This window comes from Mycteria americana, chromosome 5 (genome assembly GCF_035582795.1).
Source record: "Mycteria americana isolate JAX WOST 10 ecotype Jacksonville Zoo and Gardens chromosome 5, USCA_MyAme_1.0, whole genome shotgun sequence".
In the NCBI taxonomy this organism is placed as follows: domain Eukaryota; kingdom Metazoa; phylum Chordata; class Aves; order Ciconiiformes; family Ciconiidae; genus Mycteria; species Mycteria americana.
In genome coordinates, this window is record NC_134369.1 from 49082983 (window position 1) to 49104209 (window position 21227).

The window sequence follows — 21227 nt, forward strand, 5'->3', positions numbered from 1 at the left end:
AGAGAGACCTCTGCCCTGCCTCCCTCTCCAGCTCTGCCGGGGAGCCCCCAGCCCCGCAGCTGTGATCTCCCTTGGGAGGGCAGCGCTTGCTCCCCCAGCAGGATCCACCTGCAGAGCAGCATCCCCCACCCACACCTCCCCAAATCGCCACTGATGAGGACTGCAGTCCTCACTGCAGGAGGACAAAAGCTGCATCAGATGTGACCCTTACCCGCTGCAGTGATTCATGCTCTGTCGCAACATGGCTAAACGTGCTCCAGGAGTTCTCCAAGCTTTTGCTTGGGAGCTCCAGTGCTGTCTCCTTTTTTGTTACACCATGTTACGTTGGTCACCAACAGAGAGCAAAAAAGCTGCTGCATCTGCCTTGTCTCAGTGTGCTAGAGCTCTCCCTGGGGCTCTTGGAGGTCTGCTGAAGCAGCGGCAGAGCTGCCAGTTGCTGAGCTAGCTGGGAAGGTGGGTGAGGGACCAGAGGCAGGGCTGCAATCATCAGTGACCACCAGTGTTTCATGACTCTGCTTTTGTCATGGGGTAGCATTATTAGCCATTAATAGCATGTCATTCACTCACATTTCCCTTGTAGTTTCAGTTCAGTTGAGTGTTCCCAGCTCCTCCCTGGTGTAACTGCAGCCTGATAAACCCCATATTGCCTCTACCTGAGTGGTGGCTTCAATTCAGTGCATGTGGAAAGGAGGGGAGGGATAAAGGAGTTGCAAAGATCAAGATGAATGAAGTTGAAGATGATAAATTATACACACAGTAAAACCATAGGTAAAGCCAGCAGCATGAGCAGGGAAATTAATAAATAATTATTTGATGATGACTAGGCTCAAACGTTGACTGCATGCTCCAGGCTGAGAAGTGGGTGAAGGTAGCTGGTGAGTGGGTCAGAAGAGCTGCGAGGAGATGTTGTGCTCTTCACACAACATGCAGCTTACCTGGGGAACACCTTGCTGCAAGGCGTTGTGGATGCCCACATTTTATATGGCTTCTGAATCTCTTTCAAGAATGATGTATTTGCTGGTGCAGGAAGCCTCGTGCTGGTGAATGGGAGAGGACACTGAAGGAGCATCATCCTCCCTCTCCGTTCTTATGCTGTTCTCTGGTGTTTGCTACCAGCCGCTTCCAGAAACAGAATGCCAGTCTACACAAATGCCTTTTCTGACCTAGGATAGCCCTTCCTTTTTCTTTCCTTTTATTCTTTTTTTCATTGTGATGCTATTCTATACATGGAGGAAAGGCCAACGAGCTAGTTAGCAAAGATGTTTTTGTTGAATATTTTGTATATGAGACAGCCTATTTAGAGTTAATGACTTTCATAAAGGACCACGCCACCATGCACTAGCTAGCTGCGCTGCTGGCAACTGTTTTAGCTGGGGAGAACATCAGTGCATGGAGCGTTTGCTCCTGGAAAAGCCGGGCGTGTGGGCAGAGACAGCCTGCACACAGAGCCCTTCATTTGGCCAGAATGGTAATATGGTTCATTACATGATGTGCATCTTTCTCACTGGCTCTCCTGGCTCAGCCTGTCAGTTTATATCCTTCCCCCATAATCCACTGACATTCTCATTAAAACTACCATCACTTTTCCCTGGTATCTCTGCAATCAATCTTTCATTGCTTGAAGCATCATCGCAAATGCCATTTCCTGCTTCAGAAGGTCAAGTGCTCAGCCTGGATCTTCTTCTTGTCTGTCAGGAATTACCGGTTGCACCTCCTGATGCACAGCGGTCATTGCCCCAAGATGTGCAGGAAAGATTTTACTCTGATCCATGACCTCCAATTCAAGCTTCATATAACCATGTATTTATTTTGTTTCTCTTTCACACACACATGCATAAGAGGCAGGTGTATTTTCCACAGAGTGAATGGACCTGTGTTCCTACCTGTGTGCATCTCCAGAGCCACTAGCAAGCATGGATGCCTGTCATTGACAGGGTAGGCGGGCAGTGGGCCTGACCTCTGGGGAAGTGCAGGCTAGCTATTTGCAGAGTAATGCAAGGATGTTTGATGCACAAAAGCTGGCTTGGCATTACCAAGTGCAAGCCTGCAGGTCTAGAAGAAGATCTCCAGTAGGTCCTTCTTCAAGGGGGTGAGTGAAGCGCTCCATGTTGCAAAAGGCAGGATCTGGGGAGGGAAAAGTGGAGGAACATTTGGTTAGTGGCAGGATGCTGGGGTGAAGAGAGGAAAGCGCTGAGCAAGAAGCTACACCAGTTGCTTGTGGTGATACAGGAGCGAGTGGGAGCACCCAGAGGCACTGCTGGAGGCAGCAGTGGCTGACAGCCAGGAGGGCTGGGGTTGGTATTTGTTGAGATGAGCAGTTGGGTTTAAGCTGCATCAGTGGCTTGGACAACTTGAGCTGCCTGTGCTGAGGGCCCAGCCATGGTGCCTTTTGGAGCGGGGCTGGCAGGGGCAGGGCAGCACCACGGGAACACCTCATTTCTCCAGGCCAGCCAAAAAACAGATCTGGAGAAATCCCGTGCCTGCAAGTGCTGAGCCACACTGTCCCACCTGACTGGCAATTGGGAAGAGCCAATTAGCATATTTTAATGTAACTGATTAGTGCTTGGTCATGCAGCCTGGGTGGTGGGTGATGTTTGAAGCAGATTTGAAATTACAAGCGTGCAGACACCAAATCACGAGGGAGCCGGCATGGGGGAGAGACGATTTCCCAGCTTAGCAGCTGCGGCCCCAGTTTCTCTGCTATTCCCAGTGGCAAGCTGCCTTCAAAGAGCCTTGCAAAGGTCCAGGGTGAGCACTTGAAAATTAAGAAATTAACTTTTTTAATTAACGGAATTGAGGTGGCTGGTGTGATGGCGGCTCAGCCTCTGCTGCAGCTCTTCCAGCCTCTCCTTTTGCAAAGCGCGAGTCCCATGGTCTCCCGTGGGAAGGCAGAAGCATCTTGCATGGAGCCGGGGGTCCCCGCCAGGCAGACCCCAGTGAAGGGCGCAGAGCCCTCCCCTGTGCAGGGGGATGCGGGTCTGTCGCAGTCGGCTCTGCCCCGGATTTCAGGGGGCGTATGCGGGAGGTGCTGCCCTCCATTTGGGCTCTGGGAGTGGGCTGTGGGGCGGCCCGGAGGCCCTTGGCGGGGCTGTGGATGGGGCTGGCGCTGCCTCAGCCCAGGACGGTGCCTGCAGCTCCCCTGTGCTCTGGGGACCCAGCAACGGTGCACACGGAAAGAAGCTGCTGCCTACAGGAGCCCTGTTTCCTTAGTTACGGAGGTATTTCGGGAAGGAGGCAGGCAGCGCTGGGAAAGGCAGGCAGGCCTCTGGAGAGGGCGGCTAAGGCTGCCCTGGGGAGCAGCCTCTCTCCTGCTGCCGTCCCCGGGGCTGCGTGAGGCGGGGTGGTTCACCAACACTTCCCTTATGCGGTGACTAAACTGCCCGGATTTCATTTTCCGAGTGTCCGCTCGGTGTCCTGGAGTCCAGCTGGAAGAAATGCCGAGCACCCATGGCCGGGGCTGAAGTTAGCACAGAAGGGCTGCAGTGCTGCGCTGTGCCAACCGCAGGAGAAACTGCCCAGCATCGCTGGGTAAGCGCAACTTCAACCTCCTCAGGTGTGAGTTTCCATCTCTGTCCGGGGATAATCCCCCACTTGTCCCAGGGATGAGAATAAATTAATTCCTGCTTTTGAAGCATGAACATAATGTAATGATGAGGAAAAAATCCTCCAAGGAAACAAGTAATTCTGTCCTGGAAGCAGTTTGCAGGTAAGAAAGTCTGGGGCTGCATCCAGGGCTGCGCTACACCAGCACCAGCCATTTTGTGCCTTTGCCCACTCCCAGCTCCGCTTCCCAGATGCTGTGTCCAGGCCTGCCCGCACCACACGGCCCCGTGAGGCCCCACGCTGGCTCCCACCCCTGCGCTAGGGAGGTGAGGGCTCTCTTCGATGGTTGCCTACAGGCAAGCCCTGGCCGAGGGCTCATGGGCCGTGCTCGCCACACCCCAGATGGCCCATCCTGGTGGGGAGCAGCCAGCACGGGGACATCCTGGCAGCACTATGCTGTGCCAGACTGGGCTGCCAGCCAGGGGCACAGACACAGTCTGGTCAGCTCCAGGAGCAGGGAGCGGGAACTAAAGCGCATTTTCATCCCCACACCCTTCTGGTCTGCCCCTGGCCTGGGCAAACTGCAGGGACATACACCAGCTCCAAGGGGGTATTCAAAGGCACATCCCCAGCTAAAGGCCACAGCTTTGCCAGTGTTTGGCTCCAAAGCTCAGAGACACTGGAGCTGCCCAAGGAGAAACCACCAGCTTTTTTTTAAACATGGGCAAAATAGTCTTTTTCTCCAGATGTCGTTCTCGGGAACAGTTGCACCATCTTGCCTGAAGTGTGTCTAGACAAACTCAGCCCAAGTCCCTGAGCCTGCCTGGAGAAATTCAGCTTAAATATTAAAGCCGTAAGCGATGGAAAAGAGGAATTACAATAGGGAGCATCACATAGACAGCAGGACGCAGTGCTACAGCTCTGACTGCGACACAGCTCCCTGTGCCTCATCCTCCCACTGCCCCCGGCTGTGGCTCCGCGTCTCTCTCGCACTGCTGCAGGGTTATAAGCAGTGCGGGAAGGAGGTAACGGGCTCCTCCGCACGCAGACCTGGAGGCTGAGCCACACGCTGCTTATGCTTCCCAGGCGTGTGGAGGGACTTAAAAACCATGGGATGCCTGAGCCCTTGTGAGACCGTAACTGTAAGGCCCTTCTTGGGCCAAAGTCACGGCCACTGAGGCCCAATACATAACAGAAAATGAAGGAGTTTTTCTCCTTGTTTGGACTCCTCTGTGTTTCCCTCTTGTGTTATTATTCTATTCTATTCTATTCTATTCTATTCTATTCTATTCTATTCTATTCTATTCTATTCTATTCTATTCTATTCTATTCTATTCCAGGTAGGCACAATCCAGGCCAGAGTCAGGAAGAAACAAGTATCTCCAGGGAATGGCTTATGCACAGGGTAGGTTTGCCCAGCTTTCTGTGATTCCTGATGTCTTGGCAGGCCAAGGAAGTGGGAGCGGGTGGTCACTCCTTTGGGACTGGGGCAGCTCACCAGCCACAAGGTTGCCAGCTCTGCTCAGAAGTCAAGATTTCCCAGCAGCATTTGCCAGTTTAAGTGATGGAGTGTGTTGGTTTCCAGTTCAGTAGGTCAGAGAAGGCTTATGAAAAACACAGTCTGCACTTGCTGTGAAGTAGGGTATCGAATATTGGGGACCCAGTGGCAGATCACAGTCACAAGGCATTTTAGAAAATCCCCACAGATTTGTTTCTCCCACAAGCCCCTGTTGCTCAGTGTTTGCAGAGCACATGTTGTACAAAGCCGGCACAGTCCTCTCTGCTCTCTCCTGAGGCAGACAGTGTCACCTGCTGCAAGGCAGCAGTCAAGGTCTCCAAGCCTCGGTGATGCTGCAGGACTGGCACTGGCTTGTCTGGAGTGAGTGGGCAAGCTGCGTGACTTCTCCACATCATACATATTGCTGGGGCTGAAGGAGATGGCAGTGAAAGATTTGCAAATCTTTTTTTGTTCAGCTGTACCCTAAAGTTTTAGGCTTTTAGTGTTGTTTGGGCTATGGTAGCTCCTAGAAGTCACCAGTCGGGGATAAAGGTCTCATTTATAGTAAAGTTTTATCAAAAGGCATCGCATTGTAGCCCACCTGTGCTCTCGCACCACGCTCCAGCAGAGCAGAAATCAGCTGAGTGCTACCTCAGCCTTGGGGATCCTGAAAAAAAAGGAAAGACTCTATGGGAGACACCTGTTTTTCACCCCTCGGTTCCTCATGGTCTGTGAGCTGTGCCAGCCTATTTCCACTGGCAGTATGAAGGGAGGTTCTTGGCTGGCAGGTCATTACCTGTTTTGGTTCCCTGATGCTTCTCCTGGCAACTTTCATAGCTGTGCTTGTCAGACTGGAAGGTCCTTTAAATGGCAGCGGCTTAGCCACTGGATTGTGCTTCTTCAGCCCGAAGAGACGAAATGAGCCCAAACGAGCCTTCAGAGGATGCTGCAGAGCAACACTGTTTACTCAGCATCTGGAGAAGGCACAGATGTGGGACCCCAGGCCCCCCATATGAAGCGGTAGGAATGAAGCCTTGGGATGTCAGCGTGGCTTCCCTGTGGTCACATTCTGGTGGCTGTTCCCTGCTAGCCCAGTTGCAGGTGTGTCCCTGATGATCGGTTGGGAACACCAGTAGCCGGGCAAGATACCCAGCACCGCACCCCTGGGTGTGCTGCTAGCCGTTTCTCCAGCACGGGGTGCGCTGCCTGCAGCCTCATGGGTTGGAGAGATGGGGAGCAGGGTGGGATGCTTAAGGAAAACCCGGCTCTGAGAAAGCCCCTTTGCACCTTGGTGGCTCAGGTCCCCATCCCACCTGCCGGTCACTCCTGATAGCAGGAAGGCATGACTGCTCTGCAGAAATAAGACCCCTCGGAAGTTTCTTAGCTACCACGCCTGCCAAGCAACTGAGCGATGCCGCATCAACGGGAGAGGTTTTGCAAATGCTTTGCGGTCTAAGACGCTCCCATCCACCTGCCCCTGCCGCTGTGTTGGCGGGCTGACCCCCCGTGTGCCCCCGCTGCGCTGGCGGAGCGCCCCGGGGGCCCGCTCCCCTCGCCCTGGGGCACACGCCCGGGCAGCCATCCCGAGGAGCCGAGCGCCGCAGAAGCCGCTCGGAGAGACTGATGCGGCGGGCACAGCCTCAGACCCAGAAATAGCCTGAGACGCGCAGACCCCGCAGCCAGGCGCTCCGCCGGCAGCTCCCCGCCTGCTCCCCGCACCGACAGCCGGAGCAGCCGGGGCCGCCGCGGAGCCACCGGCCGCGGCCTCGCCCGCTCCGCCCTGCACGGACGCCGCGGGGTGCACGGTAGGCAGCGCGGCGGGGGGCTGCCCGCCCCCGCCCCGGGCCAGGAGGCGGCTCCCCCGGCGGGGGGGGGGGGCCGGAGCTCCGGCCGCTTTTCGGCCCGGCGGCCGGCAGCGCAGGCCCCGGCGCCCGAGCATCGGTGAGGCGGGGGGAGCAGCCCGGGGACCGCGGCCTCCCCGCCGCAGCGGGGCGGGCGGGGGGGCGGAGCGGCGGCGGCCCCGGCCCCTTCCCCTGCTGGTGCCGGGGCCGGGGCCGGGCAGCCCGCGGCCGAGCGGCGCGGGGGGGCCGCGGGGAGGAGGGAGGCGGCGGGCGCGGCGCGGCGGCGGGCGCGGGGCCCGGAGCGGAGCGGGGCCGGGCCGGGACCCCCCAGCAGGTCAGTCCGGGGCGGGAGGCGGCGGCGGGGCGGGTGCCGCGCTCCGGGCTGCGGGGCTCAGCCGGCGCCGGCAGCGGGCGGGGGGCCCGGCGGGCAGCGGGGCTCCAGCGAGGGGTGGCTGGGGCTGGGGGGGTCTCCCGGGGCGCAGGACGGGTCGGGGGGGGCGTCCTGCCGGTGGGTGATTGGGGTGGGGAGAAAGCCGCGCCGTGCGTGGGGCTAATCCCGGCCCCGCCGCGCTTAGCTGCGCCTCCCGGGTGGGCCCGGCTCTGGGACTGCGCGGGGGGATGCTCACGGCAACTTGCGTGACCCCCGGGGCGGGTGGGCCAGCACCGTCGTGGGCAGCGCCCGGGTATAGCTCGTGAGGGGGACTCTGCGGGTCCAGGGTACAGGGATGGGTTTGGTTTGCTGTTGTAGGAGATTTTGGGGTACTTAGCTCTGTTCAGACGCTGTTTTCCTGCCCTCATTCTGGACCACGTACCAAAGTGGCTTTAAGTAATGCTTGTTGCCACCCGCCTGAGGGGCGGCTGAGGCCCAGCGAGGTGCGGGGCTTCCCTGGGCTGCTGGAGCAAGTCAGCGGCAGAAGCAGAGAGCGAGCCCCGGCCCCCGGTGTCCTTTCCCAGTGCCCGCCCGCTGGCCTGTGCTGCTGTCCTCTGATGCGAGATAAAATGTCATCCCACCGCTGTGTCATGCCATGGCTTGTGCTTGGTCCCCGTGTCATCCTGGCCACAGAATCCTCCTTCCGGGAGCCACACCTGACGGTGTTAGAAACGCTTCGTGCTGGCAGGGGAGAAGAAGGGGAATCTCTCCCCATTTCTCCCTCCAGCTTTTGAGAGATTAATGACTCTGAAAGGGCTGTCGGGTCAGGATGATCTAACGCTCTGGCCAAGCTGCTCTCCCCCCCCCAGTTTATGACTTCATCCAGATTTGTCCACAGATCAAGGCCCTGCCTTCTCCCTCGCTTGCTTCCCCATCCTCTCTAGCAGCAGCGGTGCTGCACAGTGGGTTTGCAATTCAGGAACCTGCTGAACAGAACGGGTGTTATCCAGGAGAAAGAGAGAGAGACCTTTGTCTGGCTGGCGGATGTTATTTCTGCATGACCATCTTTTTCCCTTTAACCGTTTAGCCACCATCTCCAGTGCTGATCTGCACTCCTGCCTTCTTCCCTTTCAGAGAGTTCAGGGGGGAGTGGACAGACAGCCAGGAGGTGAGGGGAGAGCCAGGTGGGCAAAAGAGGTACGAGAAAGCACCTTGCCCCATGTTGGGGTTTTACGATGCAGTGTTACAGGTCAGGCTGCCTGTCTGAGCAGCGAAGAGAAGGCAAAATGTTCCATTTGGAATAAAAGGTGCTGTTGACGTGGTTTGCAGTATTTGTTCAGAGGAGAGAGGAGGGAAAGTGTGGAAAAAGGAGAAGGCAGAAAGACTGGCCCTGAGACCAGACCTGGCCTTGCTGCCTTCCCTGCCACCCTGCAAAGTGGTGGTCAGGGCTGGGCAGCAGATGGAGAGGGAGGCAGAAGCAGCTCTTTCAGGAAGGATTTGTCTTAAGTAGCCTGGCAAACAGCCATTGGCAAACAAATAAGTAATAAATAAAAGCAGGGAGGCCGCCGGCACCCCTGCAGCCTCTGAGTCCATAGCACATATGGGCTTTTCCGGCTTCCCTGTAAGCTTAAACCTCTGCCTTCTTCCCACGGCAGCATCCTGGCTCCTGTCTTCCTGCAACTCCTGTCTGAATGCCTTTCAGCTCTTTTATTTTTTTGCATGATAACACTTGAATCGCTCTGTAGCTGCTCTCCTCTTCAAAGCTTTCCCAAGGTTAACTAGTTCATCCCTGGTTTGGTGGCTGCTGAGAATGGTAAGCATAAGGTGGTCCTGCAAACGGGGACAGAAGTAGTGATGCTCGCTGGGGATGCCGGTCAGGGGTGTGCGTAGGCCCTTGAAGGTAAATGCTGTCCTCCTTCCATGCAGAGACTTCTCGCCCAAGGGAAAGTAAGGCAGATTTCATCACAGCTTCAGAGCCTACATCTGCAGAGCTGTAAAAGGAGGAGTGTCACTGCTTTAAAATATTCCTTGCAGGAAATACTCCCGTCTTAACAGACTTCGAGAGCTTTCCCAAAGCAGCAAGGAGAGGGAGAAATGTTTCTAACACCCACAAGTGAATTCAATTGATATTAAACTAATCAGTCACCTAAACTCTTAGGCAAACATCAGTGTGCTGTGCAAATACTGACTCCTCCATGAGTCCTATAAACACCAAAGCCTTCTACTGTTGTCACTTCTGCTTTTGGCGAAGCAGCTCTTCTTACCTACTTTAATTGCTGTAAATATATTTTGTGTACTTAGCCCTAAGTTTGAAGAAAACATTGCATTGCTGATGCACTGCGCTCAGAGCAAAAGCGGGTTTGCTTTGAGATTATTTCAGGAGAAGCAGCTCCAGTTCCCATTTCCTTCAGCTATGGCTTGATTACATTCAGTCCCTATCCAGCTATCAGATCCCTCAACGACGAGAGGTCTTAGAGCTTTTGAGGATCCCACTTGGCATGTACCCACACTTTAAGATGCCTAAACATCTTTTAAAAGCTGGCTTGATGTTATTGCTTCAAAGGTAGCTGGGACCGGTAATTAGGCTGTGATCACACCTTGTTATTAGGTAGGGACAATGGCAGCAGTTTGCTCACACCATTACAACAGCCGTGCACTGCACGGGCCCTTCCCATCGCCCAGGCCGCTATTGTTGCTGGTTAATGGGTGAGACTGGGCACGGCAGGTCCCGCAGGGCCTCTCTGCAGAGGCAGGGGGAGGTGGGGTGGAGTAGCCTGGCGGGGGGCATGGGCTCCCCTCTCCCAGCCCGCTGCCCCGGTCCCTGCTCACCCTCACCTCTCTGGCGGTTCAGCCACCACCTGATCTCACGCCTCCTCACCAGGTTCGCTTTTTATGACTCATCTGGATGGTTACCTAAGCCCCAGCGCTGTCCTGCCTTGCCTGTCCCGCTACAGCCCTCTCTTAGTGGATGGCTGTGTTGGCATAAGAGCTGCAGCCATGCTAAGGGCTGCAGAGAAAACCTCTTTGGCTGAGAAATCGCCTTCCTAATTGAAATTACTGTAATGTTGCCCGGCCTCTGGGGAGCATGAACGCCACAGTACGGAAGCACTTCAACACCGGGATCAGTTGTGCAGTTCCCAGCAGAGTCCCCATGAGAAGCTGTGGGTACCATTTTGACCAAGGAAGGGCTTCTATGCTGTCGTACTTTGATCTCAAATAAAGATGTGTTTAAAATGGAGTACCAGAGCAGAGAGGCTCAGTGCTCCTGTTCAGTGGGAGCATGTGAAAGCTTTGGATGACCTGATTCCCCTACCCCCAGCACCAACATCTTGTGTCTGCAGATTGTGGGTGAGCTGAGAGGAAGGCAGGATCTGAACGAGCCAAGCTCCACTGCACCCCCAAGTGCTAAAAGGCAAGCTGTGAGAAGTGGAAAAATATGTCATCATGTAATTTTGAGTTCCTCTTAACAGAGAGAGGAAGGGGCTCTGGCGCTGCTCCGCCGGGGAGCACTTTATTGTTAGCTGGGAGCTGGTGGTAGAAGGCAGCTGGGGCAGGAGGTGATGGAGATCGGGACGAGCCCCTTGATGTCCTATGTTGGATGGGGTAGGGGAGACAGAAATTCAGAGATGGTAGAGGTATGGGAGTTAGGGCAAACCTCAGGTTTGGAAGGATAGCTGGGGAGCAGCTCCCAGCTGTGGCCCAAAGTGAGCCCATGGCACCCTGAGGTGAGGCCTAGGGACCCTGTGTTGGCCAAGCCAAGGTGACCCAGCCAGAGAAGTCCCCTTGCTGCGCTACCCGTGCAGCAAGATGATCCCCACTAGGATGATACGCCAGGGAAGTGGCGCAGGTGCTGAGACGTCGCATGAGGGCTGGCAAGCTGAGGGGTGACTCGCGAGGCTTGGAAGTGGCCGACCATGGACCACAGGGCACCAGCGCAGCTAGGATCGCAGCTGGCACTGGGACGGCCCCCAGTAGCCTGGGGCTTGGGACCCACCTGGCTGGAGGACCTGATTGCAACAGCAGGTTGGGATGGTCTTCTCAGCGTGGCTCTGTCTTGGAGCAGAGTCTCCATCCTTAGAGATGTTCAAAATCTGCCTGGATATGGCCCCGAGCAACCTCCTCTAGCTGACCCTGCTTTGAGAAGGGAGGCTGGACTAGACAATCTCCCTTCAGCCTCAAAATTTCTCTGATTATTTGTCCTATCTTCTGACAAATTTGGTCACCATGGGATAATCCCCAAGGCAGCATTAGAAAAATGCCCAGAAGTTTGGAGGTTTGCCTAGCTCCCCTGAACCTGCAAGCAGCAGTCTGGAGGTCTCTACACCAGTCAGAGACTCCCAGGGCTTGCAGGCTCCAGACTGGGGACATGCACCATTCCTTGTGTTTCTGGGCTGCTTTTCTCAGGGAGAGGTCACAGATGGCAGAACTTCATGGAAGGGAAGTAAAATGGCAAAAATGGCAGAAAAATGAACCAAACTTCATAGACTTCAGAATAAGTTTGATCTGCACCTTGTTTGGCTCTTGACCTGCTGCTGAGTAGGATGGATGGATTAAAGTCACGATTTAAATTAATGATCAGAAAGCCACGACCTAAGTACCTAGTTTTAAACTTGCTGGGTTTGTACACTCTGCTCTTTTCCTAAGGACAAGTTGATTCTCAGTGACGAGTATGTTGTGGTACTTAGGGCTGAGCAGGAGGCTGCACCGTGCTTAAGTGAGTGGGTTTACAGTGTAACATACGGTTATTTAGATTCTTAATGTCTATATTTCTTGCATTAGAAAATGGTGACACATTTCTTTATTAGCTATCACTTCATTATTTGTTATAAATTTGGTTCAGCTGTATTTCAGTGGAAAATGAAATCCAGTTCAAAATGCAGAAAGCAGGCATTTAAAAAATGGTTTCTAGTTGGTTAAATAAAACTGCTTTAAATGTATGGGTCCACAAAAGAAAAAGAATAAGTTTATGAAAGCATTATTTGTATATGTAATGAATTTAACAATACTATATTGTATTACTATAATACTATATTATAGGAACAGAATTTTATTATAGGAGATGTAAAATATAACCAGTGATATAACCTGATTATTTCTGGCTTTTAAGAATTCGGAACTAGTAGAGATTATCCTCTCACACTTCATCTTCATTGGGCTTGGAAAGGGAACCAGGCTCTCCTGCGTTAACCTGCATTAATTTTCTGAACTTTGACTAAACTAATCAGTGTACTAAATTAATTGAGACTTTTTTTTTCCTCTGCTTTCAAAAAGGTCGCTGCTGTCAGAGCCACCTTTGCAGTTCATCAGGCTTTAGCTCCAGGTGCTCAGCCACTGAGCGGATCTGGCAACAAGGACATACTTCATGAATTTCTACTGACTTCTTTTTCACTGATAAGGGTGATGTGAGGTCTTAGCATGTAGGTTGTTAGAACTTCCAGTTTTAAATTGGCTGTCTTTTAATTTTAAAAGTTTTTGGTTCAGACAAAATCTGATCACTTTTAAGTCAGGTATATGTTTCCAAAAGTCATAATTCTTTTATTTGTTCTGGTTCCAAGTCCTCTTTATTGCTTTTTCCTTTCTTATTACACTGCTGCTAATCTTCTCATCAGGCAGTTTCTTTGGATTTTTCTGTTGGGAGGTTTTCATCAAGTTTAATTTTGTTTCATCTGAGTTTTTAATTTCTTGTGTTTTCTTCCATGAAATGTCATCAAATTCTTCCTTGTTCAGAAACAAACAAAAAAACCCCAACAAAGTGAATACTGCTAATAATAGCTGCAGTGGCTGGGCCACCTCCTGAGAACGGCACATTTTAAAGACTTTCAGGTTAGTTCAGTCATTGCAGGAAAGTCAGGGGATGGATGTTTCTGCAAATATAGTCCTCTGATATACTGCACAGTGGGCTGGATAAACCTAGCTATACAATACTCTAGTAACTGGACTTACAGAAACAGTGACCATGCCCTGAGCCTTGTCTTGGGTATGTATCATCACAACTACAGCTTTACCTGTGTTCCAGGTAATCATTAGGTTTCAGGATTCCTTCATCCCAGCAGCTACGTCTGAGGGGCCAGCTCAGACAGCCCCTGCACGGAGTCAAATGTCAAAGGGGTTTCTTTCCATCTAGATGGAGGAGGTGAATTTCTGGCCCTCGTGAGAGGCATGTTGCAGTTGGTTTCAGCAGAGAGAGGATTGCACTGTACGTTTCTTTGGGCTTGGGATTTTTTGTGGTGGTTTGAATGTGCCGGAAAATATCCTCGGGGCAGGATAAGTTTCCGTACTTCCGTAGCCTTTAAAGTCTGAGCTGGGAGCAGTGCTTGTGGGTGTCACAGCCCCCGGGGCAGGAGAAGGGGTGCGCAGGTGTGTGATGAGACCTGCTGAGCTTTGGTCCAGTCCTGCTCTTGGTGCTGCGGTCTGGCTGCCTGCTCCCTGAACGCACTGGGGAAAGCGCTCCGTTCCCTGGAGCTCGCCGTGGTCGAGAGGTGGGAAGCGGGGAGAGCGGTTGTGCCAGCAGGATAGTATCTCGCTCCCTCATTGAACAGAGCTAGTCCGGGTAGCTGGGCTTTGCGGCCATGCCCATGTGCATGGCCAGCCTGGTGCTCTGCGCAGCACCAGCGTCATCGCTGGAGCCTGCTCTTGGGTTCGGTCTGGTCCTGCAGCTCATGTAGCGCAGGGTCTCTCTGTGCCGTGGTGAGCATTAGCAAGAGCCTTCCCAGTGCTCTCCTTTGGCTCCTCACACCTGGCTTTTGGTCCTTTTTTGGTCCCCTCCCTCCAGCCTGATGTCCATGTGCCCTGTGATGGAGCTGTGCCACCAGGAGGAAGCATGGAAGGCAGGTGGGCAGGATTTGGAGAGCGGTGTGTCCTGCAGGCTGTCCTATCCCCAGGGAAGAGGCAACAGCACGGGATTCAGCATCACTTAAATATTGATCTCCGCTGCTCTGGGCAGTTTGGCTGCCTGTGCAGAGCTCTGCTCGCCCTCCCGGGGCTGCGGTCAGCACAGGGATGTCGGGATGAGCTGTAGCCTCTGCGGTGTCTGCAGCTGCACAGCTTTCAGCTTTTTGTCTCTAGTAGGTGCAGGTGTGGCACTGGCACTGGTGAAGCAGAGTGGTGTTTCAGGGCGGGATGTGCCCATGCTTTACTGGAAGCACTGATTGCTACAGGGAGCTAGGCTGGGAGGCAGCGGCTGTGCTGAGGTCTTGTGCACTCTTACCTTGGGTTTTCTCAAGCTGGCTGGAGGCTCTTTGTGTTTCCAGTTGGGGAGATGCTTCCCAGAGCAGGGACGGCAGCTATGGAGCACAGTGTGTGCCGGACTGCCCCTTACATCAACCACATAGTGAATGAGGAGGTGGAGACCCTCGCTCGTTTAGTAAATGCCTTGCTGGTACCGCAGAGGCAAGTACGGGATCTTGGGGTGCTCGCCACAGGGCCAGCCCAGCCAGGCAAGAGCAGCGTTCATGGTGGCAGGTTTGAGATGTACTGAGTGGGGATGCAAGCAGGGAGAACAGCATATCCGAAGCCAGGTGGAAAGCAGGAGCCTGGGCTGGGGCTGGGCCAGGACACCCAGCCAGTGAAAACCCCTCCGTATCATTGCTGCGCCCCTGAGCATCTCTCCCAAAATGGACAGAGAGCCTGTCTGATCCCTGCTAATTGTGGCAGGGCCTCAATGGCTGCTGGGCTGTGGAGAGCCTTGCAGTAGCTGTTGCTGGGACACTGCTCCTTGCCTGGGCCCCTGAATCTCTTTGGGCATCTGTATTCCTGGTGCCGGCACTGCTGTGCCCAAAGCACCCTGGAAGGACAAGGGGGCACAGGCTGGGGGAGGCTCCTTTTGCAGCCATCTGCTGCAGCGCCTCATGTTTACTTTCCTTTCCTTTTCTCTTCCACATGAGCGGTGATGCTGTGGAGGGCAGGGGGCGGCTGCCTGGGGACCCCGCGCTGCCGGCGGGCGGGCAGAGTGGTGCAGGGGCTGCCAGCCTTTCCCCGAGCACCAACCTGGCTGCGTGGCCCTGCATGCGGGGAAGGCAGGCTTGTGCAGAGAAACCAGGGACAATCTCTCTGCCTCCCTGCCCCTAAAACTTGCCGTCCTGATCTTTTTTCCCATTTTTGCCCTGATCCCAGGTAGCTTTTATCCAAGGCTGACTTGCCCATGGAGCGTCTCTCATGCTGGCTGTTGGATCTGGCATGTTTGAAAGGATGCGAACCCCCTCTAAACCTGCCAGGCTGGGCTGACAGCCCCTATGCAGTGTCATGTTGCCTGCCCTTGCAGCAGGAAGAGCTTGCAGGTCGCTCCATGACCACACTGCTGCCAAATCTGCCATCTGTCTCACCACGTCCTCTGGGCGATGCTGTGCCTCCCGGCACACGGGCCCATGGCTTCTGTCCTCCAGATGCCTTGCCCCTTTCCCAGCCTGGCTGCTGTGCATCCCAGATGTGACAATTCTTTCTCTGCCCGAAGGGAAAAAAAACGTTTCTTGTGTTTTCCTCCATCACTTCCGTCACTCCCGACACCCCTTGTGGTGGCCATGGGCAGCTGCTGGCTGGTGGGCACGGCTGGAGCGGGATGGGAAGGCAGCAAGGTGGGTGTGGGCAGTGCCAGCCCATGGCGCTGGCACAGCAGAAGCTGCATGCTGTCTGTCTGTGCCCCACTTACCCCATGTGCTGGGACACCCACCTGCGGTAGGTGTGTGTCAGGGCGGATCCTGAACCCCAGTCCTTGCCATGCATCTTGTCCCTGCTCCTGCTGGCTTGGGATGCACCGATGTGCCCATCCCAACAGCTCTGTGATTTCCCTCTTATCTCTGATGCTCCAGGGTCATTCAACTCCCTAGGTCCTCTCCATGGAGGAGAGGAAAGCGGGCTGGTGGGTGTGAGGAGCTGTCTGCTCTGCCATGCTCTGCTCTGCCCCGTGGTGGGTACGTGGCTGGGGCTGTGCTTGGGTGAGAGGAATCCCCTGGGGGGGGCGGGAGTGATGGGGACGAGCTGTCTTGTCGGCACACAGGAGCACCCCTCGTGCTGGGAGGAGGCTGGAATAGTGGGTGCCTTGCAGAGCCGCATGTCTGCAGCTCTGTATGCGCCTGGGAGAGCCGCCTCCCTTCCCAGCCGCAGCAGCAGCAGCAGCAGCAGCAGCAGCGGCAGCAGCAGCTTTCCTCTGATCTCCCCCGAAGGCTGCGTGGGCTGCAGAGGCGGCTGGATGTGTGCCCCAGCGACTGGGGGAGACCAACTGCGTGCCTCCTGCGCTGCCCCAGCAAAAGCAGCGCTGGGCTGGCCCGGCGCGGGGGCAGGATTTGGTGGGAGGGCAGGTGGCTGGCCCATGGCCCGGGCAAAGGCAGTGCAATCTGGTGTTGAGACTGTGAGATGGGTTCAGTCTCTTCCCTCCTCCTTTTCAAGGACCAAATTTGCTTGCACACTGGGGGGGAGGTGGCAATTTGGCGGGTCCCCTATGGATGCATCCCCAGGGGATGGAGGTGGCTGAGCCAGGCCTTGGGGAGCACCTTCTCTCCTTGTCCTCCCTTTGCAGGCCCCTGCGTTCACCATCAAAGGCTTCCCTTCCCTTTGACGCGCTATTGAGTCGAACTGGGATGCTGAGAGCTAATCCCTCTGGCACGGCTGGGTGCGGCTAGCACAGCCACTGCCAGGGCCATCCCCGCTTGTGTAACCCACCGGAGCCGGAGCCTTCGCTGAGCTGCCAGCTCCCACGCTTCCAGGGTGGCGTAATTCATCCCGGTCGGCTGGTGTTACCCAAATCCGCTTGGAAGCTGGGCAGCAGTGGGAGGAAAGCCTCGTCGGGGCCAGGATTGGCAAGTGGTGTGCTCGTGGGCTGCTGCTGCAGCCCAAACCTCACTCTCTGCTTCTGCCACCGAGCACAGGCGGTGGAAAGTGTTCTAGCTCTGCAAATGCTCTAAAATCATATTTTCTGTGTGTGTGCATGTTTGTATATATATAGTGTTATAACCCACTGCTCTCAGGAAGAAGCTTTTATGCTTGCAGAGAGGGGAGCTGGGCAGGGCAGGAGTGTTTTCTTTGCTCCTGCAGCAGAATCAGCTGCGGGGGACGTTGTGGCTGCTCGAAGCTGGGGAGGAGCGAAGGAGGGAGGCTGGCAGCAGCCAGACGCCAAGGCCTCCCCCAGAGCAGTGTGGAGGGAGGTTCGCAGGTTGCCCGAGGAGGAGGGGATCAATGGGACACGCATGATGCTGCCCACCTTATAGTGGCCCCTGGGAGGCTGTGGGATGAGGGTGCTCGGTAGCAGGGTGCCCCCAGGTCCCTATCAGGCAGCAGTGGGCTGGAGTGGAGCAGAGCTGGGCCCAGCAGCATGGGTGCCAGACCCCTGCTAGCCCACCATACGCCTGCACTCGCCGCCCATAGCACAGCAGGCTTGCGGGCATCAGCCACAAGGAGGGCTGGCTGGAGCTCAGCAGCTGAGAGCAACTGCACAGGGGACTTGAAATGCTCCTGCTTTCTCCACCAGCTCAGCAGTGAGGTCCGTGCCATCCCCAAGTGTGCCATGCCATCCTGGCCAGACAGGACACCAGAGTGCAAAGCCACCAGAGTTGCCTGGTCCAAGTAGTGCGGTATTGGGCTTCCTGGTCTGCATCCCTCTCATGCACAGCCCAAGTCCTCTCCTTGCCAGTCTTCTCCTTGCTGCTGCCCTGGGGTGGGGTTCCCTCCACTCACAGGTGACGGCTGTAGCTGTGCTGGCCGCTCCGGTGGCTGGCAGTCTCTCTGCAGCAGGTGGCTTTATAAAAGGCAGCAGATAAACCTCCCACTCTCCTCTCCACCTCCCACAGCTCCCCACTCCCCAAACAGCAGAAGGGAGTGGGGGAGGAAAGAGCTCCCTTTTGCCTTATCTCCATCTTGCCTTTTCCCCCATCTCCAGGGACCACTGGCGCCTTGTGGCACTGTGAGAGATGCCCATGACCCACAATGACAGCCTCGGGCTGGGCCCCGACCACAGCACGGCTGCTCCTGGTTTCATATAGGTTTCCACGAGGGAGTGTTTTTCCCAGCGGAGGTGGCACTTTGCTTCTCACAGGCCTTAAAATCCTCCTCTGTTTGAGCACGGTTACCTGGGTGGAGGAAGAAGCAATCTGCCTGTAAATGCCCGACGTCCCACTGCTGCCGCAGCCTTGCTGAGAGGTGCCTTCCTTGGACTTTGATGCCAAATGGGAGCTGCTGGTGCCGGGCTGGCTGCGCATGGGCACAGCATGCCGCGGTCTTGGAGTTGGCAGGCAATAAACAACCCAGGGGCACCCTTTGCGGGGAAGCCCAAGCCCTTCCCTAGGGCTGCCTGCCCTCAGTCACACGGGCAGCAGGGGCTGGGAGTTGTCCTCATCTGCGCGTATCATCGTTAATTAATTGCAGACATGGGGGTTGCTCTGGGGACTGCAAGCAGCCTTCAGCATCCCAGCTCGGAGCGGGGACCTGGTGGTGCCAGGGGGTGTCTTTACTGTTTTCCTGAAATACGGTTTTCCTGAATGCATGTGTGTGCACATATGTGTATGGTAACCAAGAGCCCCGGGATGACTCCCTGCCCCTTTCCCACCTGCGAGCAACCTCTGTCCCCTGCAGTCAGCCCCAGCTTTTTCATAGAGTCATAGAATAGTTTGGGTTGGAAGGGATCTTTAAAGGTCACCTAGTCCAACCCCCCTGCAATGAGCAGGGACATCTTCAACTAGATCAGGTTGCTCAGAGCCCGTCCAACCTGACCTTGAATGTTTCCAGGGATGGGGCCTCTACCACCTCTCTGGGCAACCTGTTCCAGTGTTTCAACACCCTCATCGTAAAAAAATTCTTCCTTATATCTAGTCTGAATCTACCCTCTTTTCATTTAAAACCATTACCCCTTGCCCTGTCGCTACAGGCCCTACTAAAAAGTGTGTCCCCATCTTTCTTATAAGATCCCTTTCCTGGCTCTCTGCTTCCAGCCATCACCCACCAGCAGCCTGGCAGCTCCCTGCTCTGCACTTGGGCCTGGCCTGGGTAATCCTTTGTGCTGAAGAGCATTGATTTAAGCGTTATCAGAGGACAAGGGTGCAGGACACAGAATGAGCGTCAGACCCCTGCCCTGGGGAGCTTGCAGCCCAATTAGCTCATGTTTGTTCAGTGCCTTGCGCACACAAAGCACGGTGTGAGGGGCTAAGCACGATGTGTGCACAGCAGGATATTGAAATATAAAACAAACACAGGTTAGAGCCATCCTGCAGTGGCAGCTTAGTCAAATGTGGCGAAAAGGGCTGGGGGTGGAACAAATAAACTCCTCTCCGGTTCTTCCTTCCCAATTGCCGTGCGCCGGCTCCAGTAGCCGCTGGCTCGCACTCGCGCGGAGGAGGCGCTGGAGAAGAGCTGCTCTGTGCACGGCGTTTCCCACGCACCGGCCCAAGCAAACCTCCCCAGCTGTAGATCTCACTGTAAGCACCGTTTGCTCTTGGTTGCCTGAGGTTTGACTTCATTGTCATGATGAGGAGTGCTGCAGCGAGTCAGTGCTGCCCTGCCTGGTCTGCAGCATCCCTCGGGGAGAAGGGGCTTGTGCGTGTGGCTTCCTCCGCAGAGGAAGGCCACAAACGTTGTCCTGCAGAGAGGCCCGCTGGAGGCCAGGGGCTGGGACGCCTTCTCGTCCAAAAACCTCATACATGGAGCTTAGTCTGTCCCAGCACCAAAACGCGGCCAGCCCTGGGACTGCAGGGCAGTGCCAGGGAAGAAGGGGAGGGCAGGGAGCTGGGGGTGATGCCGCAGCGACCGCAGGGGGACGTGGCAGGGGAGGGTTTTACTCTCAAATGCTGTGTTGGTTTAAGGTGAGTCTCGGGTTTTTTACCTTGGGGCAGCGTGACCCTGCGCAGGGTTTCCCAAAGGTGGTGGCAACCTGCCGCTCCTGAGAGCAGAAAAACTTGCTTGGCTCCCCAAAACAGGGTCGCGATCCCTCCCTCCTGGTGGGTCACATAGTGTTGATGGGGCAGTTTGGGAGCGGTGGGTGAGGAGAGGGGAGCGGGGAGGACATGCATTTTCTGTCCCAGGAACAGACGCCTCTTCCCTTACCGTTCTGCCCACGTGGTCCCTGGCCGTGGGTCCCTGTGCCTCCGTGCTGTCCCTTTCTGCAGGAAGCTCCCAGGGGGCCACGAGTCACACACGAAGCATTTGGAGATGGGAGTGGGGGTACCGGGAGGGGCTCACCGTGGTGTTTGCATCCCCTGGACCTGGGTGGGCTCGCGGGCCAGCCGCTTCCCCCACCATCCTGCCCTGGCTGGCAGTGAGCCTGGTGGGCGTTTGTGCCCCTCAAGGGGAAAGCAGTGCCAGAGCTTATGGGCAGGGAAGGTGATGTTTATTTACACTATCTTTATGCAGGTTTATTTTACTCAGCCATGCTCTCACCCTCGTTTTCTCATTGATCCCACTTGCTCCCACACTCATACCCCCCATCCTCACAAGCACCCAGACGCATATGCCCAGGGTCACTTGTGAGTGGTATGGGGACAAGGGACGCCAGCTGTCGAGTCCTCCTGACCCCTCTAGGCAATCATGTCTTGATTGGCAATGACAAAGCTAGTCTTTGAGCAGGTGTCTTATACCCGTTAGGAGTCACCAGTTGCTGCAGGGTGGTCCTTTGCCTCCAAACCTTACTGACCCCAGCCTCTGTAGCCTGCTGGCCAGGTTGCCGCTCATGGTGTGGTCCTCCTTGTTTGGAAGATATGTCTTGTTTCCAGCAGGCTACCACGACAGGCGGGTGTATGTCCCGTGTGAGGCAGCTGCCGTCCTGCTGGTGATGGGATGGGGGTCTTCTGCTGGTGGGTTGTCTGTGCTGTAGCCTTAGCAGGGTGTGGGCACAGCATTCACACCAGTGTCAGCGTTTGTGCTACCAACCTCTCTGCATCCAGCGCCTTGGCTCCCTGGTGGTGTCTGGCTCCACTGTCCGTGGGTCTGTGGAACACGGCCCCAGGGGGGTGGGTGCTGTCACAGCAGGGCTGGTCTCCTGTGCAGGCATCTGCCCTGA

At 55.5% G+C, this 21227-nt stretch overlaps 1 protein-coding gene across 9 annotated transcripts in view; it reads left to right on the forward strand.

Annotated features, from left to right (window-relative positions):
* The first annotated feature begins 6740 nt into the window (after positions 1 to 6740).
* Positions 6741 to 21227, forward strand: part of TMEM63C (transmembrane protein 63C) — a 32643-nt gene continuing 18156 nt past the window's right edge. For 3 of the 9 annotated variants that reach the window (XM_075503319.1, XM_075503313.1, XM_075503321.1), the window contains exon 1: positions 7115 to 7216. The gene's annotated coding sequence lies outside the window, so the exon portion shown is untranslated. The other 6 variants (XM_075503314.1, XM_075503322.1, XM_075503320.1 and 3 more) reach the window with 4 other exon arrangements.